Source organism: Triticum aestivum, chromosome 7A (assembly GCF_018294505.1).
Source record: "Triticum aestivum cultivar Chinese Spring chromosome 7A, IWGSC CS RefSeq v2.1, whole genome shotgun sequence".
NCBI lineage: Eukaryota > Viridiplantae > Streptophyta > Magnoliopsida > Poales > Poaceae > Triticum > Triticum aestivum.
Genome location: NC_057812.1, coordinates 163,908,156 through 163,932,336, shown reverse-complemented (window position 1 = coordinate 163,932,336; position 24,181 = coordinate 163,908,156).

Genomic DNA, 24,181 nt, shown 5'->3' with positions numbered 1-24,181 from the left:
CATCGCTCATCCCCGACCGCCACTCATAAGGAAGACAATCAATAAACACCTCATGCTCCGAATTCGTTACATAACGGTTCACCATACGTGCATGCTACGGGACTTGCAAACCTCAACACAAGTATTTCTCAATTTCACAATTACTCAACTAGCACGACCCTAATATCACCATCTTTATATCGCAAAACTATTGCAAGGAATCAAACATATCATATTCAGCGATCTACAAGTTTTATGTAGGATTTTATGACTAACCATGTGAATGACCAATTCCTGTCATCTCTCTAAACAGATATAAGTGAAGCAAGAGAGTTCAATTCTTTCTACAAAATATATGCCCACGCTCTAACAAATATAAGTGAAGCAAAAGAGCATTCTACAAATGGCGGTTTTCTATGTAAAGAGAAACAGGCAATCCAAACTTCAAATGATATAAGTGAAGCACATGAAGCATTCTATAAAGCCATACTCAAAAGATATAAGTGAAGTGCAATGAGCATTCTATAAATCAACCAAGGACTATCTCATACCAGCATGGTGCATAAAATAAAAATGAAAACTAAATGCAAAATACGCTCCAAGATTGCACACATCGCATGAACGAAACGAATCCGAAAACATACTGATACTTGTTGAAGAAAGAGGGGATGCCTTCCCAGCATCCCCAAGCTTAGATGCTTGAGTCTCCTTGAATATTTACTTGGGGTGCCTCGGGAATCCCCAAGCTTGAGCTCTTTCCTCTCTTCCTTCTTCTCACATCGAGACCTTCTCAATCATCGAACACTTCATCCACACAAAACTTCAACAGAAAACTCGGTAAGATCCGTTAGTATAATAAAGCAAATCACTACTCTAAGTACTGTTGAAAACCAATTCATATTTTGTTTTTGCATTCTGTCTACTGTAATATAACTTTTTCATGGCTTAATCCACTGATATAAATTGATAGTTTCATCAAAACAAGCAAACTATGCATCAAAAACAGAATCTGTCTAAAACAGAACAGTCTGTAGCAATCTGAACATTCACCATACTTCTGATACTAGAAAAAATCTGCCAAAATTATGAAAAATAAACAATTTGTGTAGGAAGACAGTACAAAAATAATCATAACAATTTGACATTCCAGCTAAAAATGTAAAATCACGCACTACATCCAAAGTTTCTGTCCTGCACCGTACAAACCATCAAGCAAATGTAAACATCCTAAAGGCAAACCTTGGCACATTATTTTTATAATACAATGGAATTGTACAAGGGGATAATTATTTTTGTTGAAAATTTTCTGTAATCAAGATTCACAAAGTTGCCGTGAGCATGAACAAAGCTCAAGGAGCTCTCCCACTTCAACAATGCTTGTCTTTCTCACTTTCGCTTGTCTTTTTGAAAAAGTTTTTGGTTACCCTCTTTATTTTTGTTGTTTTTAAACTATATGAAAGCACTCAACAGAAATAAATGACTCTCTAAAACTTCCGGGTTGTCTCCCTGGCAGCGCTTTCTTTAAAGCCATTAAGTAAGGCATATAGTGCTCAAGTAGTGAATCCACCCGGATCCCAAGGTATATCAAAGCCAATTTTAATTAACAATGATTTGGCATTTAGTAGTGAGCACAAAGTAACATATATTATGTAATGACGAAGTCTAACTCTCTTCCTATGCATCGGCATGTCATAAAAGAACAATTTATGCACACAAAGTAAAGGCCAGTGCATAGTATAAAGAGTTTCTTGCAATTTTATCATGTTGGAAACATAGAGAGGGTGAGATATAGTTCCTCTCTCATAATAATTGCAAGTAGGAGCAGCAAGCACATGCATATTATATCTATTAAAATCATCATGTGCAACGGTAAAAGGCAACCCATCAATATAATCCTCAATAAGGGCAAACTTCTCTGATATAGTGTAGTTTGGAGAATTCAAAAAGATAATAGGACTATCATGTGTGGGTGCAATAGCAACAATTTCATGTTTAACATAAGGAACTATAGCAAGTTCATCTCCATAAGCATAATTCATATTGGCATCTTGGTCACAAGTATAGCAAGCATCATCAAAAAGGGATATTTCAAGAGAATCAATGGGATCATAACAATCATCATAGCATTCATCCTTCGGTAAGCACGAAGGGGAATTAAACAATGCATGAGTTGAAGAGTTACTCTCATTAGAAGGTGGGCACGGGTGATCAATCCGCTCTTCCTCCTTTTGTTCTTCGCTCTCCTCATCATCTTTTTCATCCAATGAGCTCACAGTTTCATCAATTTCTTCTTCCATAGACTCCTGCAAAATATTAGTCTCTTCTTGGACAGCGGAGTATTCCTCAATATATTGTTTAACATAGGTATTAGAAGCATAATTATCATAGCAATATTTAAGTATAGCAAAAATTTTAGATTTGTGAAAAGTAGCATCATACTTTTCAATCAAAGAAACAATTTCATAAGCACCCTCAAAAGCAACAAATTCTTCAATTTGTTGAACATCATAGTAACTATAAACACCTTTAGCATAAGAAGATAAGATTCCATTATCAATAAACTCACATTGGTAGGGAAGGTGTTTCCTAGGGTTTTCAGAACAACAAGTAAAATCATATAATTCGCATAAATTCCAAGCATAGCATTGCAAACGCTGAATTTGACTCCATAATAATTTCCCTTTCTCAGATATACGGTGTCGCACATAACAAGCATGCTCATCTAAATATTTGCCCTCAACTAAGCTAGTTGGGGTTTCGGCACGAGCACAAAGGGATTGAAGATGATCCAAGTAAAAAGCTTCAACAGTGTGATAGATTTTGAGTGGTTCTTCAACCAATGGTTCAGTAGGTACAACTAATTTTTTTGGTATTTTGTGTTTTCTACCCATAACTAAAGATAGAAAACAACTAAGAACAGCAAATAAAAATTACTTAGTGATAAAGCAAACAAGCACACACGAGAATATTCACCCCACACTATTGCTCCCCGGCAACGGCGCCAGAAAAAGGTCTTGATAACCCACAAGTATATGGGATCGCAACAGTTTTCGATAAGTAAGAGTGTCGAACCCAACGAGGAGCTAAAGATAGAACAAATATTCCCTCAAGTTCTATCGACCACCGATACAACTCTACGCACGCTTGACATTCGCTTTACCTAGAACAAGTATGAAACTAGAAGTACTTTGTAGGTGTTGTTGGATAGGTTTGAAAGATAATAAAGAGTATGTAAATAAAAAGTAGGGGCTGTTTAGATAAAGAAACAATAAAGTAAATATAGCAAGTGTGGAAAAGTGGTGGTAGGAGTTGCGAAATTGTCCCTTAAGCAATTGACTACTTTACTAGACCAATAGCAAGTAGTATGTGGGAGAGGCCACTGCTAGCATGTCATCCCTTACTTGGAATTCTATGCACTTATGATTGGAACTATTAGCAAGCATCCGCAACTACTAATGTTCATTAAGGTAAAACCCAACCATAGCATTAAGATATATTGGTCCCCCTTCAATCCCGTATGCATCAATTTCTATGCTAGGTTGAAGCTTCTGTCACTCTTGCCCTCCAATACATAGTCCTATCAACATACAACTAACCCTATGGTGTGATCCACGCGCGCGCTCATATGATGGGCACCAAAGGACAGCAACATAACCATAAGCAAATTAAATCAATCATAGCAATTCATCAACCACCAATAGGACAATGAAAATCTACTCAGACATCATAGGATGGCAACACATCATTGGATAATAATATGAAGCATAAAGCACCATGTTCAAGTAGAGGGTGCAACGGATTGCGGGAGAGTGGACCGCTGTAGATAGAGGGGGGAAGGTGATGAAGATGTTGGTGAAGATGGGGGAGGTGTTGGTGTAGATCACGGTGATGATGATGATGGCCATGGCAGCGTTCCGGTACCACCGGAGGAGAGGGGGAGAGGGGCCCCTTATTCCTCTTCTTACTTGACCTCCTCCCTAGATGGGAGAAGGGTTTCCCCTCTGGTCCTTGGCCTCCATGGCATGGGAGGGGCGAGAGCCCCACCGAGATTGGATCTATCTCTCTGTTTCTCTCTGGTTCTGCGTTCTCTTCTAGCTCTGTTTCACCTTTTCGTATATATATGGAGATCCATAACTCCGATTGGCCTGAAACCTTCGCCGTGATTTTTTTCTTCCGAATATTAGCTTTCTTGCGGCAAAAGAAGAGCATCAACCGCCTTACGGTGGGCTCATGAGGGTAGGGGGCGCGCCCTAGGGGGGCGCCCCCTGCCTCGTGACCACCTCGGGCACTGGTTCGCATTGATTTTCCTTCCGAATTTTCCATATTTTCCAAAAATAAGCTCCATCCATTTTTATCCCATTTGGACTCCGTTTGATATGGATATTCTGCGAAACCAAAAACTTGCAACAGACAAGAACTGGCACTAGGCACTGGATCAATATGTTAGTCCCAAAAATAATATAAAAAGTTGCCAAAAAGTATATGAAAGTTGAATAATATTGGCATGGAACAATAAAAAATTATAGATACGACGGAGACGTATCATGCCTAGGTAGGGCTGCGACGTGTTGATCTTCCGAGGCCGGGCATGACCCAGGAAAGTGTGTTCGGCCAGAGGGATCGAGCGTGTTGGGTAATGTGGTGCACCCCTGTAGGGAAGTTTATATATTCGAACAGTCGTGTCCCTCAGTAAAAGGACGACCCGGAGTTGTATTCTGACCTTATGACAACTAGAACCGGATACTTAATAAAACACACCCTTTCAAGTGCCAGATACAACCCGGTGATTGCTTTCCATAGGGAGACAAGGGGAGGATCGTCGGTTAGGATTATGCTATGAGGTGTTCCTTGATGCTACTCTTGCTACTCTCTCCTACATGCTTCAAGATGGAGGCGGCCAGAAGCGTAGTCTTCTATAGGACTAGCTACCCCCTCTTATTCTCGCATTCTACAGTTCAGTCCACAGATACTATCCATTTCATTGATACCAATGCATTTGTAGTGTAGATCCTTGCTTGCGAGTACTTTGGATGAGTACTCATGGTTGCTTGCTCCCTCTTTTCCCCCTTTTCCATTTTTCTAGGATGTCACAACCAGATGATGGAGTCCAGGAGCCAGAGGATCCTGAGGATGTTTCTACGTGGAGTTCGGCTTTGAGGAGTAGTTAGGAGGTCCCAGGCAGGAGGCCTTGCCTTTTCGATTGTTGCTACTTTTGTGCTAGCCTTCTTAAGGCAAACTTGTTTAACTCATGTCTGTACCCAGATATTATTGCTTCCGCTAACTCTTGTGTATTTGAGCTTATGTATTCGAGCCCTCGAGGCCCCTGGCTTGTAATATAAAGCTTGTATTATTTTGATTTGTGTCTAGAGTTGTGTTGTGATATCTTCCCATGAGTCCTTGATCTTGATCATACACATTTGCGTGTATGATTAGTGTAGGATTAAATAGAGGGCATAACAAGTTGGTATCAGAGCCGACTGCTTGTAGGAATCCCCCTTCCAACTCCTTGGCCGAAGTTGAGTCTAGTCATTGCAAAACTTTTACTAACATGGCTGTGTGGCTTATGGGCCCACGTCGCCATTGAGTGGTATCAGGATCTTTTATTCCTCGACCTATACTCTGGGACTCCGATCTCTATTCTATTTGGTTTAAATGATTTTACTAACTCTAACTCTAGGTTCTCGTACATACTTCCTCCCGAAGAGCCCCTCACTCCAGATGATTGCTTTGTGCAATGAAGGATTCCAAAGATACTCTCTGATGTTCTGTCGAGACTTTGTGCCTGTTGCTTTTGCAATTCCCTATTGTCGGTGTCAAAACCGGTGGATCTCGGGTAGGGGGTCCCGAACTGTGCATCTAAGGTGGATGGTAACAGGAGGCAGGGGACACAATGTTTACCCAGGTTCGGGCCCTCTCGATGGAGGTAATACCCTACTTCCTACTTGATTGATCTTGATGAGATGAGTATTACAAGAGTTGATCTACCACAAGATCATAGAGGCTAAACCCTAGAAGCTAGCCTATGATTATGATTGTTGTCGTCATACGGACTAAACCCTCCGGTTTATGTAGACACTGGAGGGGGCCAGGGTTACACAGAGTCGGTTACAAGGGAGGAGATCTACATATCCGAATTGCCAAGATTGCCTTCCATGCCAAGGAGAGTCCCACCCGGACACGGGACGGAGTCTTCACTCTTGTATCTTCATAGTCCAATAGTCCGGCCAAAGTATATAGTCCAGCAGTCCGAGGACCCCCTAATCCAGGACTCCCTCAGTAGCCCCTGAACCAGGCTTCAATGACGATGAGTCCGGCATGCAGATTGTCTTCGGCATTGCAACGCGGGTTCCTCCACCGCATACTCCATAGAAGATTTCGAGCACACAAGGATAGTGTCCGGCTCTGCAAAACAAATTCCACATACCACCGTAGAGAGTATAATATTTCCACAAATCTAATTGCTACCTCTTGAGCACTTGCATTGGTTTTCTATTGAAGAGGAAAGAGTGATGCAGCAAAGTAGCGTAAGTATTTCCCTCAGTTTTTGAGAACCAAGGTATCAATCCAGTAGGAGGCCATGCACGAGTCCCTCGCACCTACACAAACAAATAAATCCTCGCAACCAACGCGATAAGGGGTTGGCAATCCCTACATGGTCACTTACGAGAGTGAGATCTGATAGATATGATAAGATAATATTTTTGGTATTTTTATGATAAAGATGCAAAATAAAATAAAAGGCAATGAAAATAACTAAGTATTCGAAGATTAATATGATGGAAGATAGACCCGGGGGCCATAGGTTTCACTAGTGACTTCTCTCAAGAGCATAAGTATTCACGGTGGATAAACAAATTACTGTTGAGCAATTGACAGAATTGAGCATAGTTATGAGAATATCTAGGTATGATAATGTATATAGGCATCACGTCCGAGACAAGTAGGCCGACTCCTGCCAGCATCTACTACTATTACTCCACACATCGGCCGCTATCCAGCATGCATCCAGAGTATTAAGTTCAAGAGAACAGAGTAACGCTTTAAGCAAGATGACATGATGTAGAGGGATAAACTCATGCAATATGAAATAAACCCCATCTTGTTATCCTCGATGGCAACAATACAATACGTGCCTTGCTGCCCCTACTGTCACTGGGAAAGGACACCGCAAGATTGAACCCAAAGCTAAGCACTTCTCCCATTGCAAGAAAGATCAATCTAGTAGGCCAAACCAAACTGATAATTCGAATAGACTTGCAAAGATAACCAATCATACATAAAAGAATTCAGAGAAGATTCAAATATTGTTCATAGATAAACTTGATCATAAACCCACAATTCATCGGTCTCAACAAACACACCGCAAAATAAGATTACATCGAATAGATCCCCACAAGAGAGGGGGAGAACTTTGTATCGAGATCCAAAAAGAGAGAAGAAGCCATCTAGCTAATAACTATGGACCCGTAGGTCTGAGGTAAACTACTCACACTTCATCGGAAGGGCTATGGTGTTGATGTAGAAGCCCTCCATGATCGATGCCCCCTCCGGCGGAGCTCCGGAACAGGCCCCAAGATGGGATCTTGTGGATACAGAAAGTTACGGCGGTGGAATTAGGGTTTTGGCTCCGTATCTGGTAGTTTGGGGGTGCATAGGTATATGTAGGAGGAAGGAGTACATCGGTGGAGCAACAGGGGCCCACGAGGGTGGAGGGCGTGCCTGGGGGGTAGGCGCGCCCCCTACCTCGTGGCCTCCTGGTTGATGTCTTGACGTAGGGCCCAAGTCCTCTTGATCATGTTCGTTCCTAAAATCACGTTCCTGAAGGTTTCATTCCGTTTGGACTCCGTTTGATATTCTTTTTCTGCGAAAGCCTAAAATAGGCAAAAAACAGCAATTCTGGGCTAGGCCTCCGGTTAATAGGTTAGTCCCAAAAATAATATAGAAGTGTATAATAAAGCCCAATAATGTCCAAAACAAAATATAATATAGCATGGAACAATCAAAAATTATAGACGTTGGAGACGTATCACTAATCTGTTGACAACTTTTCATAACGTGACATCACGCCATGGCCCGGTCCTTATTCGAACCATTTTTCTCAACCATCTACTGCACATATTGCGAGGCGGTTTTCTTGGCACGTCTTGTCGAAGCAGAGATCATGTCCCCTTATCACAGGATTCTCATCAATATGGGTGTGGGTAACCCAACCGCGCGTGCTGGTTTGACTCCTCGATTTTAGGCAAGTTCCAAACGGCCACACGGAGGACGCTTAATATTCGCCCTCTTTATAAAGGGGCCAAGGCTTGTCCTTTTCTTCTCGCGCTCAATCCTTCCCTTCCCCCACACCGAGTTCCAACACCCAAGGCTCAGGCTAAGCGCTTCGGACCTTCAACCATGTCCGGCTCCAACCTTTAAGGCCGGTGGATGGCTTCCTCTGTCACAGAGGAGGACATCAAGAAGCTAAGGGAAGCCAGGTATCTGACCGCCGAAACCTCGCACAGGCTGCCTGCTCAAGGGCAGGTCATCCCCACTCCCGAACCCAATGGGAGTGTCGTATTTGTTTCCCACTTCCTCCGAGGGCTAGGCTTTAGTCTTGATCCCTTTGTTAGAGGGCTCGTGCTCTATTACGGGCTCGACTTCCACGATCTAGCTCCAGATTCCATCCTTCACATCTCATCGTTTATCGTAGTATGTGAGGCCTTCCTCCGCATCACCCCACACTTCGGATTATGGCTCAAGACCTTTAATGTGTGGCGACCCGACCCGAATGGATCAAGCGCTCTGTGCTCAGGTGTCATCCCTGGATCAGTAATGCTGACACCACACAGTACATCGAAGGATTTATAGCAGAGTGGCAATCACACACTTATTACATCGTTGTCTCAAAGAGAACTTATTACAATAAATATGGCTTAAGGCCATCTAGTGTCGATAACAGCGGAAGACTTGGAAGATAAATGGGTCCATCAACTCCATCGGCATCACTGAGTATAGAACCACGACCTAAAAGCACCTTACTCGTCGTCTGAAAAGTCTGCAACATGAGAAGTTGCAGCCCGAAAATGGGTCAGCACATGGAATATGCTGGCAATGTAACACATAGAGAGTAATGGAATGAAACAGCTATACTATATGCATATATGGCTGGTGGAAAGCTCTATGGTTACAGTTTTTGCGTAAAGCCAGTTTTTCCCTACTGCAAAGGAATAAATTTATTTAACTATCATGGTGGTTGTGAAACATCGAGAATGGTTGACAGCATTCCGATCCCAATTAAGTGAACAATTAAAACCCAACAACATTAATTAGAAGTAACATGATGAGATTCACATGATATTCAAGTACTAGATACTCAAGATGTCCATGACCGGGGACACGGCTAATCATGATTAGTTTGTACACTCTGCAGAGGTTTGCGCACTTTTCCCCACAAGACTCGATCGCCTCCGTTTGGTTTCTCGCACTACATGGTGTTTGAGAAGACAGATGACCGAGACATAGTCTTTCAGAAGCGCTAGCACCTTACGATCGGGTAGACCGGTACACCTACATCCCCTACATCTGCTAGTCCACCACTGTAAGAGTTCGCACAACTTAGTCAACTATGCCAGAGCCCATAATGGCTTGTGGCTGCACACGGAAGTTTCTAGCATGAAAGATCTTATGATCCCTTTGAGCCTGGGTGGCGGTCCAAAAAAACACAGGCAAGTCCTGATAGACATCAGGTGCCTCAATCCACCCAGATGTGTATTTAAGTTGCCACCTTAGATAAACCATTAATTAACAATACTCACATCTGTCATGGATATCACTCACCCAATCCACGTCTACTAGCATAGCATGGCATAAAAGCAAACGTAGAAGTAACTCCCAAAGGTTTCATAATAATACAGGTGATAGGTACTACCTCATCTACTTCCCATCCCACAATTTAATTAGATCCTAATCATGCAATGTGTGAGGATTGATCTAATGCAATAAAACATGGGTTGTAGAAAAGGTATGATCAAAGTGTTACTTGCCTTGCTGATGATCCGCGAGACCTAGGGTTTCGAAGTAACAAGCGGCGCAATCCGGGCGATCTATCGCAGACAAACAACAAGCACACAATAAGTACTCATCTAATGCACAGGTAAAACTCGAACAAGAGAACGAACCAGAAAGTTCAACTTAAGAACTCCGGTTGCAAAGAAAGAACGAACCGAACAAAGAAACGGAAAACAAACAGCGGAAGAAAACAACTCGATTCTAGCAAGTTGAAACTAGGTCAAATTTTACTGTGGCAAAAACTTGTTTAAGTTGATTAGACGGAACGGCGGTTTCGAAACGAAACTCCAGGTGTTTGAATCACCTGATTCCGATAAACGAGCGAGAAGAAAGACTAGAACGAAGATCGGATCTGAGATCATGATCACGGAATAAATCCGACGAAAAAGAAAACGAAGAATGGTTAAACGAACGGACGTCGTTAACTGGGAACAATCGGTGATCACGTTCGTTGGGATGAACGGTCCGATAGAAGAACGAAAACCGATCTAGTGTTTTCGGAAAAGAAACCGAAGAAGAAACGGAAAACCGATCTAGGGTTTCGGAAGAAAACCGAAACAAAAACCGGAAGAAAAAAGAAAAGAATCAGAGAGAAAACGGAACGGTTCTTTTAGGAAAAACCGGACTGGGGAAGAAAAAGAAAGGCGCGGCTACCTCGGGAGGCGGGCTCCGGGCGGCGACGGCTACTAGGCGGCGGCGGCTAGGCGGCGGCGGCTAAGGGCGGCGGCGCCTTGGGGCTGCGCGTTGCTGCTTGCTGCGGCTTAGGAGGAGAGAGGCTTGGGTTTTTGATGTGAGGAGAGGGGGGGGTAGAGGGGTATTTATATTGGTGAGGGGAGGGGGTTTCTTGGGGTAGGGGACAAGAAATAGAGTAGGAATAGGAAAGAAAAAGAGGAAATGGAGTAGGACTAAAGTCCTACTAGGACTCCAAAAGAGCGGCGGCGGCGGCCTCCTGGCGCCCGGCGCGCGCGGCGCGGGCGATGGCCTGGCCGGCCGGCTGCTGGCTGGGCCTTGGCCCAGGGCGCTGCAAGATTTTTTTTAATCGGTTTCGCGCGCAGAAAAACACAGAAAAGAAAATCTAAACGAACTCCAAAATTACTAAAGTAAATTTTCCCCGACTCCTAAAAATGAGTCGAACAAAATGAACTTTCCTCTGGGCCTAAAATGCAATTTTTGAAAACGCGCATTTTTCCCTATCCAAATAAAAGCAAACAAAACTCCGGCAAACAAAATTTGATCTATTTATTAAATCTTCATTTTTCCTCAATTTTGGGAAAGTCATATTATTCCCTCTCTCATATATTTTTTTAATATCGGAAAATTATTGAAGATGAAATAAATAAATCAAATGATCCTCTTTTCAAATTTGATAAAACTCTCAAATATGAAATTAACGAAATCTCCAACTCTCTCCGAAGGTCCTTGAGTTGCGTGAAATTTCTAGGATCGACCAAGATGCAAGAAAATATGATATGCATGATGATCTAATGCATAACATTCCAAATTGAAAATTTGGGATGTTACAGACCTACCCTCCTTAAGATGAATCTCGCCCTCGAGATTCGGGTTGGCTAGAAAATAGGTGAGGGTGGTCCTTGAGCAAATCTTCTTCTCTTTCCCAGGTGGCTTCATCCTCTGAGTGGTGGTTCCACTGAACTTTGCAAAACTTGATAACCTTGCTGCGAGTAACTCTGCTAGCATAATCGAGAATCTTAACTGGCTTCTCCTCATATGTTAAGTTGTCCTTCAACTGAATCGCTTCGAGTGGCACGGTATCTCTTAGCGGTACCTCCGCTATCTCGGTGTGACACTTCTTCAGCTGAGAAACATGGAATACATCATGAACTCCTGACAGTCCCTCTGGTAATTCCAACTTATAAGCGACTTCTCCCATACGTTGCAAGATCTTATACGGTCCAACGAAACGCGGTGCTAATTTTCCCTTAACTCCAAAGCGCTTAACTCCTCGAAGTGGGGATACTCGAAGATAAACTCTGTCTCCGGTTTCGTAGACTGTCTCCTTGCGTTTAGAATCTGCGTAGCTCTTCTGCCTGGACTGGGCTACCTTGAGCCTATCGCGAATCAACTTAACTTTTCGTTCAGACTCCTTAATCAAATCTGGTCCAAAGAACTGACGGTCTCCAACTTCGTCCCATGACAACGGTGTCCTGCACCTCCTTCCATATAAAGCTTTGAAAGGTTCCATCTTCAAACTGGTTTGGTAACTGTTGTTATAAGAAAACTCCGCATACGGCAAGTTATCGTCCCAACTAGATCCATAATCTAGTGCACAAGCTCTCAGCATATCTTCCAAAATCTGATTGACTCTCTCGGTCTGTCCATCTGTCTGCGGATGAAAAGCTGTGCTGAACTCTAATCTGGTTCCTAGAGTCTCATGCAACTGATTCCAAAACTTTGAGGTAAATTGGGTTCCTCTATCTGATACGATACTTCTCGGAACTCCATGCAAACAAATGATCCTACTCATGTATATCTTTGCCAACTTAGCACTGGTGTAAGTGGTCTTAACTGGAATAAAATGTGCTACCTTTGTCAAACGATCAACTACTACCATATCGAGTCATAGCCTGCTTTTGTCCTGGGTAGTCCTGTAATAAAATCCATGCCTATCTTATCCCACTTCCATTCAGGTATCGGTCATGGTTGTAACAATCCTGCTGGCTTCTGATGCTCTGCCTTTACTCTCTGGCATACGTCACAAACTGCTACATATGCTGCAATATCCTTCTTCATTCCGGTCCACCAGAATGTTTCCTTCAAATCCAAATACATATTGGTATTCCCTGGGTGAATCGAGTACGGTGAATCATGTGCCTCTTGCAAAATCAACTTCCTGATCTCCGGGTCATTGGGCACATAAACACGGTCCTCAAACCATAAGGTATCGTTCTCATCCTCACGAAATCCCTTTGCTTTTCCTTCGCTCAATTTCTCTTTTATAGCAGCAATCTCCTTGTCAGATTTCTGAGCTTCTCTGATCTTATCCATCAATGTTGACTGAATCTCCAATGCTGCTACATAGCCTCTCGGAACTATTTCCAAACATAGCTCACGAAGGTTTTCTGCTAACTCCTTGGGTATTTTCCATATCATTAGAGTATTGACATGGCTCTTACGGCTCAATGCGTCAGCTACTACATTAGCTTTTCCGGGATGGTAATGCAATCTCATGTCATAATCCTTGATGAGCTCCAACCATCTCCTTTGTCGGAGGTTCAACTCCTTCTGAGTGAAAATGTACTTCAAACTCTTGTGATCCATGTACACCTCACAATGATTTCCAATGAGGAAATTTCTCCACGTTTTCAGTGCATGCACTAAGCTGCTAACTCCAAATCATGCATGGCATAATTCAACTCATGAGGCTTCAGTTGTCGTGAAGCATACGAAACAACTCTTCCTTCCTGCATAAGCACTGCTCCAAGTCCTCGACGTGAAGCGTCGCAATACACCTCATAATCCTTGGTCTGATCTGGCAAAATCAATACTGGTGAGGTGACCAAACGTCTCTTCAACTCCTGGAAACTAGCCTCACACTCCTCAGTCCATTTGAACTTAGTATCCTTCTTCAACAACTCCGTCATAGGCTTTGCAATCTTTGAAAAGTTCTCAATGAATCTCCGATAGTATCCTGCGAGTCCAAGAAAACTCCGGATCTCTCCAACTGTCGTTGGTGATTCCCATTCGGTTACTGTCTCAACCTTAGTGGGGTCAACTGCTATACCTTCTCCGGATATAACGTGTCCGAGGAATCCAACTTCCTTTAACCAAAACTCGCATTTGCTAAATTTGGCATATAACTGATGTTCCCTTAGTTTCTCCAAAACCAAACGCAAATGTTCCTTATGTTCCTCTTCATTCTTTGAATAAACTAGGATGTCATCAATGAACACTACGACGAACTTATCCAAAAACTCCATAAACACTTTGTTTATCAGGTTCATAAAATAGGCAGGTGCGTTAGTCAATCCAAATGACGTAACGGTATACTCATACAGTCCATATCTCGTGGTGAATGTTGTCTTAGGTATGTCCTGCTCCCGAATCTTCAATTGATGGTACCCTGATCGCAAATCGATCTTGGAAAACACTTTAGCTCCTTGCAACCGATCAAATAGATCGTTGATCATTGGCAGTGGGTACTTATTCTTGATGGTCACTTCATTCAATCCCCGATAGTCTACAACCATCCTTAATGATCCATCCTTCTTTTCCACTAGAAGTACGGGTGATCCCCAAGGCGAAGAACTTGGGCGAATGTAACCTTTATCCAATAACTCCTTAATTTGATTCTTAATTTCCACCAAATCCTTTGCTGGCATCCGGTACGGTCGCTTCGATATTGGGCCTGTACCTGGCAATAACTCAATCAAAAACTCAATGTCCCTATCCGGTGGCATGCCTGGCAATTCCTCAGGAAATACATCAGGAAAATCCTTTACCACTGGTACTTCCTCCTACACAACTCCTGATAAGGAATTTACTTGTGTCCTGTTTGGCACATGCCGGGATACATACTTGATCCTTCTTCCTTCTGGTGTGGTAAGCAAAATTGTCTTACTGGCGCAATCGATGTTTCCTCCATACATCGACAGCCAATCCATACCAAGAATCACATCCAGACCTTGGGATTCCAGAATAATTAAATCCGTTGGGAAAACATGCCTTCCTATACTTAATGGCACTTGGAAACATCCTTGTCTGGCCATGTACTCTGCTCCTGGCGAGCTTACTAGCATAGGTGTTTTAAGAATCCTAGTGGGCAGGCTATACTTTTCCACAAATCCCCTTGATATGTATGAATGCGATGCACCAGTATCAAAAAGAACGAGTGCAGTAAATGACTTAACCAAAAACTTACCTATTACTGCATCGGGCTAATCTTCAACCTCCTCCACATTAACGTGGTTCACCTGTCCCCTATTGAAAGGGTTCGGCTTCTTCCCAGAGCTTCCATTGCCATTTCCATTCTGGCCTTCAGGACATTCATTTGCATAATGCCCTGGCTTCGAACACTTATAGCAAGTGACGTGGCTCAGGTCCTTCTTGGCTGGGGTGGATGGGGTGGTCCGGTTCTGGCCGTTGCTTCCTCCATTCCCATTACCATTCTTGTGGCCATTATGGTTGTGTGAGCTACCTCCTCCATGGGTATGCTGAAACTGAAATCCCGGTTTAGGGGCAAAACGGGGCTTCTGTTGGGCTCCAGAGTTATACTTCCCCTGTCCATATTTCCTCTTGCGGTTCTCAATCTGCTGTTGCTTCCCTTCAATCATGATGGCACGATCTACCAACTCCTGGTAGTTGTTGAAACTCGCTACCATCAACTGCATGCTTAGCTCATCATTCAATCCTTCCAGAAACTTCTCCTGCTTAGCTACATCCGTAGCAACGTCATCTGGGGCATAACGTGCTAACTTGCTGAAGTCGTCAACGTATTGGCCAACTGTCCTTCCTCCTTGGCGTAAGTTGCGAAACTCACGCTTCTTTATGGCCATAGCTCCTGCTGAAACATGGGCACTGCGGAAAGCTTGCTGAAACTGATCCCATGTGACAGTGTCAACTGGGTAAGTGGCTGTGAAATTCTCCCACCATGCTGCCGCAGGTCCGTCTAGCTGATGTGCGGCAAACTTCACTTTCTCACCATCCGTGCATCCTGCAGTGGTCAACTCTGTGGCGACCCGACCCGAATGGATCAAGCGCTCTGTGCTCAGGTGTCATCCCTGGATCAGTAATGCTGACACCACACAGTACATCGAAGGATTTATAGAAGAGTGGCAATCACACACTTATTACATCGTTGTCTCAAAGAGAACTTATTACAATAAATATGGCTTAAGGCCATCTAGTGTCGATAACAGCGGAAGACTTGGAAGATAAATGGGTCCATCAACTCCAACGGCATCACTGAGTATAGAACCACGACCTAAAAGCACCTTACTCGTCGTCTGAAAAGTCTGCAACATGAGAAGTTGTAGCCCGAAAATGGGTCAGCACATGGAATATGCTGGCAATGTAACACATAGAGAGTAATGGAATGAAACAGCTATACTATATGCATATATGGCTGGTGGAAAGCTCTATGGTTACAATTTTCGCGTAAAGCCAGTTTTTCCCTACTGCAAAGGAATAAATTTATTTAACTATCATGGTGGTTGTGAAACATCGAGAATGGTTGGCAGCATTCCGATCCCAATTAAGTGAACAATTAAAACCCAGCAACATTAATTAGAAGTAACATGATGAGATTCACATGATATTCAAGTACTAGATACTCAAGATGTCCATGACCGGGGACACGGCTAATCATGATTAGTTTGTACACTCTGCAGAGGTTTGCGCACTTTTCCCCACAAGACTCAATCGCCTCCGTTTGGTTTCTCGCACTACATGGTGTTTGAGAAGACGGATGACCGAGACATAGTCTTTCAGAAGCGCTAGCACCTTACGATCGGGTAGACCGGTACACCTACATCCCCTACATCTACTAGTCCACCACTGTAAGAGTTCGCACAACTTAGTCAACTATGCCAGAGCCCATAATGGCTTGTGGCTGCACACGGAAGTTTCTAGCATGAAAGATCTTATGATCCCTTTGAGCCTGGGTGGCGGTCCAAAAAAAATAGGCAAGTCCTGATAGACATCAGGTGCCTCAATCCACCCAGATGTGTATTTAAGTTGCCACCTTAGATAAACCATTAATTAACAATACTCACATCTGTCATGGATATCACTCACCCAATCCACGTCTACTAGCATAGCATGGCATAAAAGCAAACGTAGAAGTAACTCCCAAAGGTTGCATAATAATACAGGTGATAGGTACTACCCCATCTACTTCCCATCCCACAATTTAATTAGATCCTAATCATGCAATGTGTGAGGATTGATCTAATGCAATAAAACATGGGTTGTAGAAAAGGTATGATCAAAGTGTTACTTGCCTTGTTGATGATCCGCGAGACCTATGGTTTCGAAGTAACAAGCGGCGCAATCCGGGTGATCTATCGCAGACAAACAACAAGCACACAATAAGAACTCATCTAATGCACAAGTAAAACTCGAACAAGAGAACGAACCAGAAAGTTCAACTTAAGAACTCCGGTTGCAAAGAAAGAACAAACCGAACAAAGAAACAGAAAACAAACGGCGGAAGAAAACAACTCGGTTCTAGCAAGTTGAAACTAGGTCAAATTTTACCAGGGCAAAAACTTGTTTAAGTTGATTAGACGGAACGGTGGTTTCAAAACGAAACTCCAGGCGTTTGAATCACCTGATTCCGATAAACGGGCGAGAAGAAAGACTAGAACGAAGATCGGATCTGAGATCACGATCGCGGAATAAATCCGACGAAAAAGAAAACGAAGAACGGTTAAACGAACGGACGTTGTTAACCGGGAACAATCGGTGATCACGTTCGTTGGGACGAACGGTCCGATAGAAGAACGAAAACCGATCTAGGGTTTTCGAAAAAGAAACCGAAGAAGAAACGGAAAACCGATCTAGGGTTTCGGAAGAAAACCGAAACAAAAACCGGAAGAAAAAAGAAAAGAATCGGAGAGCAAACGGAACGGTTCTTTTAGGAAAAACCGGACCGGGGAAGAAACAGAAAGGCGCGGCTACCTCGGGAGGCGGGCTCCAGGCAGCGGCGGCTACTAGGCGGCGGCGGCGGCTAGGCGGCGGCGGCTTGGGGCTGCGCGCTGCTGCTTGCTACGGCTTAGGAGGAGAGAGGCTTGGGTTTTTGATGTGAGGAGAGGGGGGGGGGGTAGAGGGGTATTTATATTGGTGAGGCGAGGGGGTTTCTTGGGGTAGGGGACAAGAAATAGAGTAGGAATAGGAAAGAAAAAGAGGAAACGGAGTAGGACTAAAGTCCTACTAGGACTCCAAAAGGGCGGCGGCGGCGGCCTCCTGGCGCCTGGCGCGCGCAGCGCGGGCGATGGCCTGGCCGGCCGGCTGCTGGCTGGGCCTTGGCCCAGGGCGCTGCAAGATTTTTTTTTAATCGGTTTCGCGCGCAGAAAAACACAGAAAAGAAAATCTAAACGAACTCCAAAATTCCTAAAGTAAATTTTCCCCGACTCCTAAAAATGAGTCGAACAAAATGAACTTTCCTCCGGGCCTAAAATGCAATTTTCGAAAACGCGCATTTTTCCCTATCCAAATAAAAGCAAACAAAACTCCGGCAAACAAAATTTGATCTATTTATTAAATCTTCATTTTTCCTCAATTTTGGGAAAGTCATATTATTCCCTCTCTCATATATTTTTTTTAATATCGGAAAATTATTGAAGATGAAATAAATAAATCAAATGATCCTCTTTTCAAATTTGAGAAAACTCTCAAATATGAAATTAACGAAATCTCCAACTCTCTCCGAAGGTCCTTGAGTTGCGTGAAATTTCTAGGATCGACCAAGATGCAAGAAAATATGATATGCATGATGATCTAATGCATAACATTCCAAATTGAAAATTTGGGATGTTACATAATGTGAAGCCGAAGATGATTGATGGGCGACATGCAAAATGCGGAGGTGCCATAATAAGCAAAGGCACCAATGCTCCATGGACAAAGGGTTCCTTCCCGGAGATGTCCAACCCATGGCAGCGGGAGTGGTTTTACATCACAGCTCCCCGAAGTACTAAGTGGGTAGCTGCCCCGCCTTCCGTTTGGGCCCCCCGCCGCAATTGGCGTCATGGGTTAACAAGGGGCTTGACTGGGGGCCGATTAATGATGTGCCGACATTGCAGAGTCACATCCGAGATCTCCTAAGAGAGATGTCAGCCTTGTCAAGGTAATGCAAGTCATGCTAGTCCGCCGGGTCCTGCCATGCCAACGTCGATCTCTGTATGTGGGAGTTCAACCCGGAAGGACCGCGAACTATTCAGCAATTCTTCGGCGTGACGCTCGAAGGATGTATGGATTGTTCTTCGGATCACGAATAAAGTGTCCGGACACCACCGAGGACGCGGGTCTAAACTGCAATCGTCCAGATACCCATGTAAGTAATTCTACAGCCGAACGCATCATCTTTTCACTTGTCATAACATTATTCTGAAAAAATTGCTCTTGGCCAGGACTGGACAAGAAAGGCGAAGATGATCAGGTGTTCGGCCCCCCTTCCCGAAGGCTCACCGGATCCTGTACTATCCAGGATGCTTGAGCTCGCACCTTATCAAGTGCCATCAGGGGAAGATAAAGGGAGGAATAAAGAAGCCAAAAGCGGGCCTCACGCATTACTCATCCAAATCGGGGGAATTAATGTCTCCGCGAAGGAGGATAACCGGGGAGAAGAATCTAAAATTCCCTCTCCCCAAGGAAGGAAAAAGACCGCCTCTGAAGACTTGGAAACGAAGGTTTCCAAACGAGGGAAGAAACCTTCGCCAAGGGGCCCTGCCCCGGAGGGCGTCCTTACAGCAGAGTGCCCGCAAGGGGGCCAGCCCTCCACCAAGCTGTAAGTGAATCGAGAGTACTTTTGGTAAACATATCCTGCTTTATCTCCGAGGACAATAACTGAGACATATATCTTGCAGTCCGGCTCGTAGCCCTTCCCAACAGAGTTCGTCTTCGGGGGATCTTCTTCCAGAGATGATGGAGAGCGAAACGCCTCCCCCTGTCTCCCCGCCTCCTGGAGCGGACGACCCTGAGGTGTCATCGTGGAGGATTTCTCCTGATCCGTCGAGGCCGGAAGGTAACCCTTCAATCACCCAAAGTCCGGAGTATTCGGCTCCTAAGGGGAGCAGCAGAAAGAGTCTGGGACTGTCCGGTGCACGCCCGGACGCACTGATACGTCTCCAACGTATCTATAATTTTTGATTGTTCCATGCTATTATATTATCAAGTTTGGATGTTCTACATGCATTTATATGCTATTTTATATGATTTTTGGGACTAACCTAATAACCTAGAGCCTAGTGCTAGTTTCTGTTTTTTCCTTGTTCTAGAGTATCGCAGAAAAGGAAAATCAAACGGAGTCCAATTGACCTGAAACTTCACAGAACTTATTTTTAGACCAGAAGAAGCCCATGAAGTATCGGAGTTGGACCAGGAGAGTCCCGGGCTGCCCACAAGGATGGGGGCGCGCCCACCCCCTGGGCGCGCCCCCTGCCTCGTGGACAGTCCGGAGGTCCATCGACGTACTTCTTCCTCCCATATATACCCATATACCCTAAAAACTTCAGGGAGCAGAATAGATCGGGAGTTCCGCCGCCAGAAGCCTCTGTAGCCACCGAAAACCAATCTAGACCCGTTCTGGCACCCTTCCGGAGGGGGGAATCCCTCTCCGGTGGCCATCTTCATCATCCCGGTGCTCTCCATGATGAGGAGGGAGTAGTTATCCCTCGGGGCTGAGGGTATGTACCAGTAGCTATGTGTTTGATCTCTCTCTCTCTCTCTCGTGTTCTTGAGGTGATACGATCTTGACGTATCGCGAGCTTTGCTATTATAGTTGGATCTTATGATGTTTCTTCCCCCCTCTACTCTCTTTTAATGAATTGAGTTTTCCAATTGAAGTTATCTTATCGGATTGAGTCTTTAAGGATTTGAGAACACTTGATGTATGTCTTGCGTGGGATACCCGTGGTGACAATGGGGTATTCTATTGATCCACTTGATGTATGTTTTGGTGATCAACTTGCGGGTTCCGCCCATGAACCTATGCATAGGGGTTGACACACGTTTTCGTCTTGACTCTCCGGTAGAAACTTTGGGGCACTCTTTGAGGTTCTATGTGTTGGTTGAATAGATGAATCTGAGATTGTGTGATGCATATAGTATAATCCTACCCTCGGATACTTGAGGTGACATTGGAGTATCTAGGTGACATTAGGGTTTTGGTTGATTTGTGTCTTAAGGTGTTATTCTAGTACGAACTCTATGATAGATTGAACGAAAAGAATAGCTTCATGTTATTTTACTACAGACTCTTGAATAGATCGATCAGAAAGAATAACTTTGAGGTGGTTTCGTACCCTACCATAATGTCTTCGTTTGTTCTCCACTATTAGTGACTTTGGAGTGACTCTTTGTTGCATGTTGAGGGATAGTTATGTGATCCAATTATGTTATTATTGTTGAGAGAACTTGCACTAGTGAAAGTATGAACCCTAGGCCTTGTTTCAACGCATTGCAATACCATTTGTGCTCACTTTTATCATTTGTTACCTTGCTGTTTTTATATTTTCATATTACAAAAACCTTTATCTACCATCCATATACCACTTGTATCACCATCTCTTTGCCGAACTAGTGCACCTATACAATTTATCATTGTATTGGGTGTGTTGGGGACACAAGAGACTCTTTGTTCTTTGGTTGCAGGGTTGCTTGAGAGAGACCATCTTCATCCTACGCCTCCTACGGATTGATAAACCTTAGGTCATCCAATTGAGGTAAATTTGCTACTGTCCTACAAACCTCTGCACTTGGAGGCCCAACAATGTCTACAAGAAGAAGGTTGTGTAGTAGACATCACGCACTGATGGGTCTTCTGGAGCAAGCGGCTATCTCAGAGGTGCATCATACTTTAATGGGTACGGTGGTTGAGAGGATCTCATTCGCCACAAGCGGGTTGCATGAAGCTTTTATGAGCCTGCTAAGAGGCTTTGAGGTACGCAAAGTAATATATAAACTTTTTGACGGTACCGCACACGCTAGGTGTTCTCTATACAAACAATAGTCCCTTAGACTCTGGTTGCTGTCCAAAGGCGGAAAATGGAGGATCATAGTCCTAGGTAATAATCGCACTGCTTTCATGTGCAGGCGGCTCACGGTCCGGTGGCTGGCCGAACTGCTGAGTTTGCCGGACTGAGCCGGCAACTTGACGCGGCACATGCCGACATTGCGCTTGTTGCTACCTCTTGAGCACTGCGTTGGATTTCCTTGAAGAGGAAAGGATGATGCAGCAAAGTAGTGTAAGTATTTCCCTTAGTTTTTGAGAACCAAGGTATCAATCCCGTAGGAGTCTGCGCGCGCGTCCCTAGTAACTGCACAAAACAAATAACTCCTCGCAACCAACACGATAAGGGGTTGTCAATCCCTTCATGGTCACTTACGAGAGTCAGATCTGATAGATATGATAAGATAATATTTTTGGTATTTTTATGATAAAGATGCAAAGTAAAATAAAAGCAACGTAAAAAGCAAAGGAAATACCCAAGTATTGGAAGATTAATATGATGAAGATAGACCCGGGGGCCATAGGTTTCACTAGTGGCTTCTCTCAAGAGCATAAGTATTTTACGGTGGGTGAACGAATTACTGTTGAGTAATTGATAGAATTGAGCATAGTTATGAGAATATCTAGGTATGATCATGTATATAGGCATCACGTCCGAGACAATTAGACCGACTCCTGCCTGCATCTACTACAATTACTCCACTCATCGACCGCTATCCAGCATGCATCTAGAGTATTAAGTTCATGAAAACAGAGTAACGCCTTAAGCAAGATGACATGATGTAGAGGGATAAATTCATGCAATATGATAAAAAACATCTTGTTATCCTTGATGGCAACAATACAATACGTGCCTTGCTGCCCCTACTGTCACTGGGAAAGGACACCGCAAGATTGAACCCAAAGCTAAGCATGATAACCCACAAGTATAGGGGATCGCAACAGCTTTCGAGGGTAGAGTATTCAAAGCAAATTTATTGATTCGACACAAGGGGAGCCAAAGAATATTCTCAAGTATTAGCAGCTGAGTTGTCAATTCAACCACACCTAGAAACTTAGTATCTACAGCAAAGTGTTTAGTAGCAAAGTAATGTTTTTGGTATTTTGTAGTGATTGTAACAATAGCAACGGGAAAGTAAATAAGCGTAAACCAGTATATGGAAAGCTCGTAGGCATTGGATCAATGATGGATAATTATGTCGGATGTGGTTCATCATGTAACAGCCATAACATAGGGTAACACAGAACTAGCTCCAATTTGTCAATGTAATGTAGGCATGTATTCCGAATATAGTCATACGTGCTTATGGAAAAGAACTTGCATGACATCTTTTGTCCTACCCTCCCGTGGCAGCGGGGTCCTAATGGAAACTAAGGGATATTAAGGCCTCCTTTTAATAGAGAACCGGAACAAAGCATTAGCACATAGTGAATACATGAACTCCTCAAACTACGGTCATCACCGGTAAGTATCCCGATTATTGTCACTTCGGGGTGAACGGATCATAACACATAATAGGTGACTATAGACTTGCAAGATAGGATCTAGAATTATCATATATTGATGAAAACATAATAGGTTCAGATCTGAAATCATGGCACTCGGGCCCTAGTGACAAGCATTAAGCATAGCAAAGTCATAGCAACATCAATCTCAAAACATAGTGGATACTAGGGATCAAACCCTAACAAAACTAACTCGATTACATGGTGAATCTCATCCAACCCATCACCGTCCAGCAAGCCTACGATGGAATTACTCACGCACGGCGGTGAGCATCATGAAATTGGTGATGGAGGATGGTTGATGATGACGACGGCGACGAATCCCCCTCTCCGGAGCCCCGAACGGACTCCAGATCAGCCCCCCTCCCCCCCGAGAGGTTTTAGGGCTTGGCGGCGGCTCCGTATCGTAAAACGCGATGATTTCTTATCTTTTATTTTTTTCTCCCCGAAAGCAGTTATATAGAGTTGGAGTTGGAGTCAGGGGGTCTCCGGGGGGCCCACGAGGTAGGGGCGCGCCCTAGGGGGCGTGCCCCCACCCTTGTGAGAAGGGTGTGGGCCCCCTGGTCTTCATCTTTGGTGAGGATTTTTTATTATTTATTGTAAGATATTCCGTGGAGTTTCAGGTCATTCCGAGAACTTTTGTTTTCTACACATAAAACAACATCATGGCAATTCTGCTGAAAACAGCGTCAGTCCGGGTTAGTTCCATTCAAATCATACAAGTTAGAGTCCAAAACAAGGGCAAAAGTGTTTCGAAAAGTAGATATGACGGAGAAGTATCAACTCCCCCAAGCTTAAACCCTTGCTTGTCCTCAAGCAATTCAGTTGACAAACTGAAAGAAATAAAGAAAAACTTTTACAAACTCTGTTTGCTCTTGTTGTTGTAAATATGTCAAGCTATCATTCAAGTTTTCAGCAAAGATTATAGCTAACCACATTTGCAATAATTCTCAGGTC